This window comes from Equus asinus, chromosome 7, assembly GCF_041296235.1.
Source record: "Equus asinus isolate D_3611 breed Donkey chromosome 7, EquAss-T2T_v2, whole genome shotgun sequence".
Taxonomy (NCBI): Eukaryota; Metazoa; Chordata; class Mammalia; order Perissodactyla; family Equidae; genus Equus; species Equus asinus.
The window spans coordinates 103,695,754-103,705,826 of record NC_091796.1 but is presented as its reverse complement, the minus strand read 5'-3'; positions in this window follow the sequence as shown (position 1 = coordinate 103,705,826).

Sequence of the window (10,073 nt, the reverse complement as noted above, 5' to 3'; positions counted from 1 at the left end):
GCAGGAGCAGCCCGCCACACGGACAGCAAATGCCAGCCACGTGAGAATCTGCTGAACTCTCCCCGTCTCTAGCCCAAAGCCTGCCTTACCTCTCTTGTTTCTAGAGAGACCACTTGTTGAACAAGGACTCTGATCTCTGGAGCTCTTAGGGATACTTGCTTTCAAGACTGCATTGAAAACTAGCTCTGAGACACGCCACAGATTGCTTTGTGGAGCTTGCTTCTTTACCTGAAAAATGGAAGAAATAATAGCCGCTGTCATAGGTTGAATTGTACCCCCCAAATTTGCATGTTAAAGTCCTGACCCCCACTGCCTCAGAAGGTGACCTTGTTTGGCAACAGGGTCATTGCAGGTGTAATTACTTAAGTCAGATGTGTCACACTGGAGTAGGGAGGGCCCTCATCCTGCATGACTAGTGTTCTTATACAAAGGGGAAATTTGGGCACAGAGGAGCACAAAGAGAGAACACCCCGTGAGGATGGAGGCAGAGATCAGGGTGATTCTTCAACAAGCCAAGGAACGCCAAAGACCGCCAGCAGCCGCCAGAAGCTGGGAAAGAGGCCTGCAACTGACTCTCCCTCAGAACCTTCAGAAGGAGTGAACTCTGCTGAGACCTTGGTCTTGGACGTTCAGCCTCCGGAACCATGAGACAATACATTTCTGTCGTTTAAGCCACTGAGTTTGTGAAATATGGTTAAGACAGCCCTAGGCAATTGGTGCATCCACTTTGCAGAACTGTGGGAAACTAAGACGGAAGAACACAAAGGTCAGGAGGTAAATCCTCAGCACGGGGCCTGCCACGGGAGACCAAGGTACCAGTTGAGGAAGGAAGGTGGTTCCAGAGGGGATTCTGAGAGGCACTATAGCCCTGAGGAAAAGGAGGGTTGGAGGCCTTCGGAGAATAAGGCATATTGAGCCAGAGCAAGGAGTTGACCGAAGGCTGCACAGGGCCCTGGTAGCATGTGGTTTTGCATTCAGGGAGCTTATGCATGTGTCTTCATGAAATGAGCAATGGACCTGGAGCCAATTAAGAATGGCTCCCATCCTTAAGCACCTACTGGGTGCCAGAGGTTGTTTCATACTTAACATGTGCCATCTCTCAATCTGATCACAGTCCTTCAAGGTCAATAGCATTCTCCCCATCTGACAGAGAGGTTTGCTAAAGTTCCGAGAGATGTCAGGCAGACCCAGCCCACGCCGCGAAGGGGCCTGTGTTGTCTATGTCTGGGTCTCCCGCAGCTTGCCTAGTGCCTGGGACTAGAGGGATGCTTGGCTAATGTTTGTAGAATGTTGGATGAAATTTAATAAAAAGTGGAGGAACTTGGATTCAAACCTAGGATGTTCCACTCCAGAGCCCGCCCCCTTTTATTTCCTCTTTCCCACCCTCCATAACGGACGGCTTAGATAGCCGGACAGGGAGGGACATGAGCCAGCCCCTGGCTGTCTAGACCTCAGCTGCCCATTTGTAAATGAGGAGCAATAAAACGCATTCCAAAGCCTCTTTCGTTAGGACTAAATGAGCTATTTTGAGTGAATGGGCTTTGCAAACTGTAAATTGCCATATAAACACGAGGGAGGAAGTGAAATAACAAGGAAAACTGCCCACCAAGACTTTGCCTGTGCCCTGGTGCTCTTATGTTGAACACAACCTTCCACTGCGGATGCATCAATTTACTCCCAGAAAATTCACACTGCGTCGCTGGGCTGCTTCACCCAGAGCAAACAACTCAATTAATAAGTCCCTAGTACCCTGCAAAAATCCCCAAACAAACAAAAAGCCATTTTCTAGTACCTAAACAATAGGATTTTCAACTTAAAACACAATGCCAGCCTAATTAACTAATTAGACAACAAAATAAATAATTATCCAGTGTATCAGGGAGAGAAAGGGAGACGCATTAAAAGGTTACTCAGACGCGGTGTTTCCTCTGGAAAGGGATCAAGCCGGCTTCTCCAGGAACTGGAGTTTTATTTGTGGGTTTCAGTCAGCGACCTCTCCCAAGCTGCTTGATAATTACACACACTCCTGGTAATGGCAGAGCCCTACTCTCAAACTTTCTGAGTGATGAGCAATTCCGTCCCTGGCCCTGGGCTCTCACTCCTTCGTATTATGCAAGTCTTTTTCCCAATTCTCCTCCCGAACAGACTTATCAGAGCTGTAACATCTGCAGAGTGGAAGAGGTTGGTGCTATTTATCAAATGAGCCATGCTCACGTAGACATGTTTTGGCTCCCTCCTTTGAAATCCTCAAGCAAATTGCTTTTACATCATTGCATCCCTGAGTTCCCAGGAATACGATCTGGGAAAAAGGTTGAGAAGCCTTGGATCCATATTTCTGTAAGACCAGAATCTATGCAAGCTACCTGGATTAATTTAATCCTCTTAAAAAAGGAATGGCAATGAGCTGCATGCATCAATTCATGTGGGGTTGATACCACACAGCCGCCTGGTGGTTCTTTCTGACATCCCTGATGGATGTGTTCTGGGCAGAGATGATATGCTGCACCCAATGGACGCTGTCCTCATCTTCAAGGGGAGTGGATTTGATGATGCTCACAGATGAAATAAGAAAACAAAAAATCCCCAAATGAAGGAACTGATCTCACCTTCCAAGGATTAAGATTCCAAATCTCAAAAGGCTGCTAGAGCTCGGCAAGAGGGGAGATGATCCTGGACATGGGGCTTATGGATATGATGAGACTGTTATACTCTCAAAGAAAAGAGCGAGATGGATCTTGGGTGAGTCAATGAATTTCCAGCTAAAGCAATTCACTTGGCCATAAAAGGACATTACTTCTCGCTCTTGTGTCCTGAAAAGGGAATGCCTCCTTCCTCTCTCTCTCTCTCTTTCCTTTCTTTCTTTCTATCAAGAGCTGTGGAGTGGTTGCTGCTTGGCAGACACGGTGTAGGCACTGAGAATCCAAGAGTAACGATTCCATCCCTTTTCTTGTGAAACTTATATTCTCGCCAGATATTATCCCAGTTATGCAACTGTTATTTAATTAAAATAGTGATGGATGCTGCAAAGGACAAGTCTAGAAACTTTAATGGTACATAACAAAGAGGGCCTGGCTGGAGGGGGATGGAGGAAGTGGTTTTTGAACTGAAATCTAAAGGAATCAGGAGGGGCAGGCAGGGATCAGCTCATGTGAGAGTAGGAGGTTGTGATTCTTATCTGGAAACCAGTCGGGAGACCTTGAATATTTAAAGCAGAAGAGTATTGTGATCAGACTTCAATGATCATTCTGGCTGCAGTGTGGACAATGCGTTGAGAGGTTAAGATCTGATGATGAGCAGAGACTAGATCAAAAGCCCTGAGGCTCCAGGCAATGATGATGTGAGATTGGGCTGCTGGCAGTGGAGAGAAGCAGACATGTGCCAGAGATGTTCAGGCATAAATCCACAGGGTTTGGTGGTTGATTAGATTGGGGTGGAGGTGAGGGGCAGAGAATTGTCTAAATCTGACCCCTAGGGTTTAGCTTCTGCTGCCGGATGAATGGTGGTGCGTTCACCAAGAGAGTTGGTACAAAACTTCATACAGCTGCTTAGAGAGCAGGCCTCAGTCTGCTCAACTCTGGAAGGCAATTCAAGGAGTGTGCCCTTGGTCCCCCATTGATGCTGGTGCTGAAAACTCAAGGCTAAGAACAGTGATGCACCTTGAAATTGGGGACCAGAAGTGCACAGGGGCCAGGTGGGCTGGAGAAGAACCAGTGAGCCCAGGTGGGCAAAACTGCAGGGGAGCATTCAAAGAATGGTCTAGGACCAAATGGTATGTGGGAAAGGACCAGCAAAGAGCTAAGCCAGGAGTAGTGGCAGGAACAGAGGTTTAGCTATTTCATCCACTTTGGCTTTCTTTTTTTTGTGAGGAACACTGTCCCTGAGTTATCATCTGAGCCAATCTTCCTCTATTTTGTGTGTGGGATGCTGCCACAGCATGGCTTGATGAGAGGTGTGTAGGTCCGTGCATGGGATCTGAACCTGTGAACCCCGGGCCACTGAAGCAGAGCGCATGAACTTAACCACTGTGCCACCTGGCTGGGGCTCACCTTTGCTTTCTTAAACACTCAGATTTCTGAGCTCCACAACAAGCACCCAATTTGCATAAAAAATTATAGAAAGTCAAGGACTGACATCTTACTCCACGGAGCAGCAATTCTTAAATGGTCCAATGGTTCTGAATTTGCAGAAACAGTCTAAAGTTGGCCACAAATGGCAGCTCTTGTCAGGTCTGGCTTGCAGATGTGTTTTGCTTGGCCCACATACTGTTTCATTAAATAAAAAATTAGCAATAAACATTTAAAACTTGGTTTCGCCTTGTTAAAATCAGAATTTCCAGTTCTACCAAGAGAACAGAAGATCTGACAAACCTTGGATTCACATCCCAAAAGGGCCAAAGCCAACTGGACTCAAGGCATCAATGTCTCCTTTAAGAGACACCCCTGTTCTGCAGAATCCTGGGGTGGTGCTTGATGGTTTCTGTCTTGTTTTACACCAGTCTGTCCTCCCTGACTTGCCTGAGCCTTGTAGTCTTTAGAATTGAGCACTCCTTATTTAAAATAATCGTTTACTGTGTTCCAACCAGGAACATCATTTTTCTTTAAACAGGATAAGGTGGTCCACCATGAATATCGAGCCTTGACACTGTTTTCCAAATTCACACAGCCGTGCACAAGGGTGCACCATGCTTACACTCAGCAAAGTGAAGGTTTGGGAGCTTTTCTGACTTTTTCTCCAGACCTGTTCTCTAAAGTCTTAAGCTTGTCTGTACCAGAATCTGGCGTGAGTGTCAGATTTAGCTCACGTTTCTATCTTTGGGTTTTTACGTGGAAGCATCTATATTTCACAGTTCTTCTCCAGGTGTCTCGCCGCCTGAATGCTTCTGAGATACACTTGGCCAAGAGTTCTGGTTCGAAAGAATCAAAACTCTCCTAGACCCCGAGGGAAATGTCTCTTGATAATTCCTCTTCTCAATCTTCCCTTGATGAACTCTTGAGATGCTAAAGAGACACATACGAAGAATCTGCCTCATTAATTAAAACAAAACGAAACGCAATAAAAGAGTAGACAGGGAAGGTATTTGCCCCGGTAGCAAAATCAGCTACTTGCAGAATTTCATCTATCCGAGGACAGTGTGTTTTCTCAAGTATTCCGTAGTGATGATCTGGCACAGTCTCAAAACATTTTTTAACACAAGTTGTCTTTGGTCAATAAATACCAGAACTGAAATGTCCTGGGGGTGGAGATTTATGATCTCAGCACAACAAACACACCCATAAATCAGGCAGAGAGAGCTCTCAGGTAGCGACTTTGCTTTTCGAAGCTCCCAGCAGAGGCCAAGAGTGAGCGTGTGGGTTCTGATCCACGTGAGGGGTGAGGGGCGGGAGGCCGAGGACACTGGCTCTCAAAGGTCCCATTTATTCAGCCACAAAGGAATTGAAGGCTTTCGACTTTGCATAGTTGAATTTTCCTGTCTCCAAGCTCCGTTCACTGGGAATTTGTTCTTTTCCGTTGCTCACAAACCTTCTCAAACAGAGGCACGTGGCGAAGAAGCCTGAACTGGGTTTGAATTCCAGCTTGACCACGTGGCTGCGTGAGCTTGGACAAGTCTCATAAATGCTCCGATGTTTGGCATCCTTATCTGAATATTGAGGATAATAATACCCACACTGTATAGGGCTGTTTTAGGATTAAATGAAATAACTCATGGGAAACGCTTAGCACAGTGCCTTGCCGGAAAGCGCTTGACACAGTTTCATTTTTGTGGTTGGTATGTGTCAGGTGCATAGCACCATGGGGGTCTTCTGTAAATTACTCTTAGTCCTTTTAGAGATGCTACTTTAAGGGACAATATAGATGATGCTTCAAAATAAATAATAGCTTCTCCAGATGCAAAGCCTGACTGAAGCTTTTGCATACTTTATCTTGATGTGGAGTACGATTCTCAGATCTGGGTTTCTCTTGGTCCCAAGATCCAATGTCACCCTGAGCTCCAGTTTGTTTACTGTCTGTTCCCATCCACCACTCAGCACGAGACTCAAAACTCCCTCCTCCAACTCTGACCACATTCTAAGAGTTGAAGTTTCTCTACCTTAATTCTAACCTCTCTCCTCCCCTCCCTCTTCCCTTTCCCCAACCAGACCCTCCCCTCCCCTCTCTCCTCTTTTCTTTTCCTCTCTTTCTGCCTTTCTATCAGTCTAGGTTCCCTATGGATCTTAAATGCTTCCCGGGTTTCCATTACTATCTACATATGGATGGTTCCAAGCGATGCGCATCTCTCTGAGCCCTCCCTTGTGGATTCCAGGTGTCCGTTTCTAGATAGACCTTCCACCTGACATTTCCACTGAGGTGTCTCAGACTCAGCATTTCCCAGATGCGTCTCTTGCTCCTTCTTCACTGTTTTGACAATTCCTTCCAGCACACAGGATGCTGAAGAGGAAGCAGGGAGACTAGAAAGAAGTTCCGAGCTTGTGGAGCTCACACCTGGCCAGTCTCCATTGCCCCTTATCCTGGTAAATGTCACCAACAATGTACTGGTCACCTAGGGCCAATATCTGGGAATCCATTTGGACATCTTCCTCTCCTTGTGTGCAAGCCCCCACTACATCCTGTGCATTTTCCTTCCTAGATACCTTCAGATCTGCTTCTTCCCTCTGTTTCTACAGCCTCCATTCTCTTTAAAACCACTCTCATCTTTTACCCGTAGGCAGCCACTGCCGACAGCCCTTCACTGGAACCCAGCTTTTCCCCCAATCATCTCCCACAGAGCAGCCAGAGTAGCTTTAGATATACATACCCACATGTTTCCAGCTTTTCTCTTCCTCTCTTTCTCTACCAGACTTGTAGAAATTCCTGCAGGTTCCCTACCGTGCTCTGATTTCCTGGCCTCCCAGCTTCTGCTCTAACATTTCCTCTGACCTTTTCCCAATTCTCCTGCTGAGGTCTCAGCTGAAAAGTGACCTTCTCAGGAATGTGACCTTCATCCCCTACCCTGAGTCTAGACTCCTGTACCACCACTGGTTCCTCATGATAAGCTCTTGGGCACTTGCAATTGTTTTGTTAGTTCCAGGATGCAATGGAGCCCTGGGCTGACATTTCTTCACGTGTGGCCCGGATCACCTGGGGAGCAAGCACGTGAAAGATGCGACTCCTTGGATGTCCTCTGACTGAATCAGAATTCCTGGGAAGTGGGATCTGGACGTTTAGATTTTTAACAAGCTCCACCTGTGATTCTTATGCACAACAAAGTTGGAGCACTGTTGCCATGACTGCTTGGCTCACAGAATGGGAAAGAATTCTCCGCTCTTGACCCAGCTGTGTGGAGAGGATGCTAGATGGTGGAGTTTATGGACAAGGCACAGACTCTCAGAATGCCCTGGGAAGCTTCTCCCTCCTCAGGTTCTCTGCTCTTACTGCATGGCTCAGCTTTCCAGCTGTCTCATGATCACTTGACAAGCACGTATTTCACAAAAAATGGAGAATTTTCTAGAACTGTCAGCATGAGCAGACTCCCTATTTCCTATCCCAGGGGGTCTGCCACATAGATTTCTCTGCTCGGGCACTCTTCTGACACATGCCTAAGCCTCGCTGACAATAAAAACCCCGTTATCCAAAGTTATGGGGATGGAAGAGGCACATGGAGAAGGCCGGTATTTATCTATGAAATCTGACTTCCTTTCAAGGATGTTTTCATCCGTGACATCTCTTTTACTGTTCTTTTGAACAGCTGCTTAAATCTAGGGGTAGCACAAAGAGCCAGGATTGTCAAATCAGACATCATTTGGTGATGCCATGACCCTGATGCGTTTCTTCACTTCTCCGGATTTCGGGTTTCCTGTCTGTAGAAATTAGGTTGAACGCTCACCTGGAGGGGGATTGGAATGTGTGAAAATGCTGGACACAGGCAGGCCTCCCAGGGGCGTAACTGCCCCCCCACCTCGCCCTCTCTGCTAAGCACACACCACTCTCAGGCATCCGAAAGGACCAGCTCCTGTCCCCCTGCTGTCAGATTTTAAATATGTATTATTGTCATCATTAAAGCAGGCAACGACACTCCTCGCTGTGGTGAAGGATGCTAATGAACTTTCATCTCCTTGCGTACTATTTCCCAAGATTAACGGGACATGTAGCTTCGTTTTCTATGGGACGGAATTGAGAGAGTTAGAATTGTCAGGGTTTTTCTTATGCTCAGTAGTGATCTGTCTGGATTCAGATCTTGGCTCTACTGCTGACTGGCTGTGTGATGTGGGAGCAGCCCCGGCATGGCCACTGAAGACATCACTCACCTGCTGCCAGGCTCTAGTCTAAGGGTTTGGGTCTTTCCCGTCCCCCTCCAATTAGGATCATGATCTTTTTTTTACAGGTGAGGAAACTGAGGCAGAGTGAAGTAAGCCTGTTGTCCCAGAGCCCACCGCCAGGAAATGGCTGGGGGACAGCAGAGTCAGGCATGGGGCTGTCTCTTGCAATCACTGAATTTGAATTTCCTTATGTCGCCAAGATCAAGGTGATGGGAGTCAGTTCCATGAGGGGATGGAGCGGGAAACTAAGAAAGGCAGCGCACGAAAATTACTCAGCATAGCACCTGAGCATGTAAGGGTCTGGACGTGCTCTTTCTTACGTCTTATGTCAAGGCACTGCTTGGAGCTTCACTGGATGTCTTTCCTCACCACGTGGTCACATGCAAACCTTGGCTGTGCCCCTGCTCTTGTGATCTGAATCACTCCTCTCCTGCCCTTTGGCCTGGCCATGTGCCCTTTAAGATGCACCAGGCCTCTCAGCAGTGATTCTGCTCCAGCTCCCACTGCTGGGCCGTGGGCCAGGGGCCAGGGGCTCTTGCTTCCACGCCCTGGATGAGAACGATGTGGAGGGAGAAGGCTCGGTGAGATGCTGGCCTTGGGATATCTGTCTGCTGCAGGCACAGTGGACGCAGCTAGGTCCTCGAGCCGCCCCCTCCTGCTGTCCATCCCTTCCCAGTCCTGACATCGTGTGGGCTCAATCTTTCTTCTCCATCCCAGCCCAGGCCCTCAGCATTCCTCACCTGGGATAATTTGGCAGCCTGCTGAATGGCTCTCCACATCCAGATCTCAGCCAAGGGTTAGAAAGTGACCAAATCCAGCCCTGGACCTATTCTTAGAGCCCTCAAGCTAAGAGTATTTTTACATATTTAAAGGGTTGTAAAAGCCAACCAAATAAACGAATAATAAAAACAAAGAAGAATGTGCAACAAAGACCACAAACCCTAAACTATTTACCACCTGGCCCTTTGCAGATCCTGCTGGCTGACGCTTGCTCTATCCAGACTACTCTTTGTCACATAGCCATCTTCCTCTCTAGCTCCAGGGGCCCCTCCTCTAAGCTCAAAGTCCCTCGTGTCTCACCACCCTTCTCAAAAATCTGTACAACACCCTGCGTGTAAGGAACTCAGGCTGAAGGTGGTCTGAGAAAATCTGGATCCAAATCCCAACCCCACTGTTATGAGCTGTGTGCCCTTCTCGAGCCTCAGTTTCCTCATCTGTGGCATGGAGACAGACATGGTGCCAATCATGGGTTATTTGGGGACCTAATGACCGTGAGGCGTGAAAATACACTCTGAGTTGCAAAGAGCTATTCCAAGTGTGATATTATTTCATAACTCCTTTGCCCATGAGGCAGTATCCACGCCCCAGAGTCAGCTTTGAGGGTTGTTCCTGGATGGGCCCCAGCTTCCTTTTCAACCTCATTCCTTGTGGTTCTCCACATGATGTCCTACCCCATGGAGCTTTGTTCTCACCCCAACTTGACTGCAATGCTCTTGCCTGTATCTCTTGCATTTGATTCCTACCTGATGGTCAAGGTTCACACCCTGGTGGCTTGAGGCACGTGGTGGAATGTGCCTACATCGTGTGGTTCCTGGAATCTGTGTGAGGACATTTGAAATGGAGACTGTGACAGTCTCCCAGATCAGAGCGATTGTTCTGCAGGCCCACAAAGGCATTAGCCATTTCAATCTGTGAGCCAGTCTTGCATCTTTTTCTTTATTTTCCTCCTCTTCTTTTTCTTTCCAACACTCCAACATGAAACTGCCTGCTGTGCAGTAA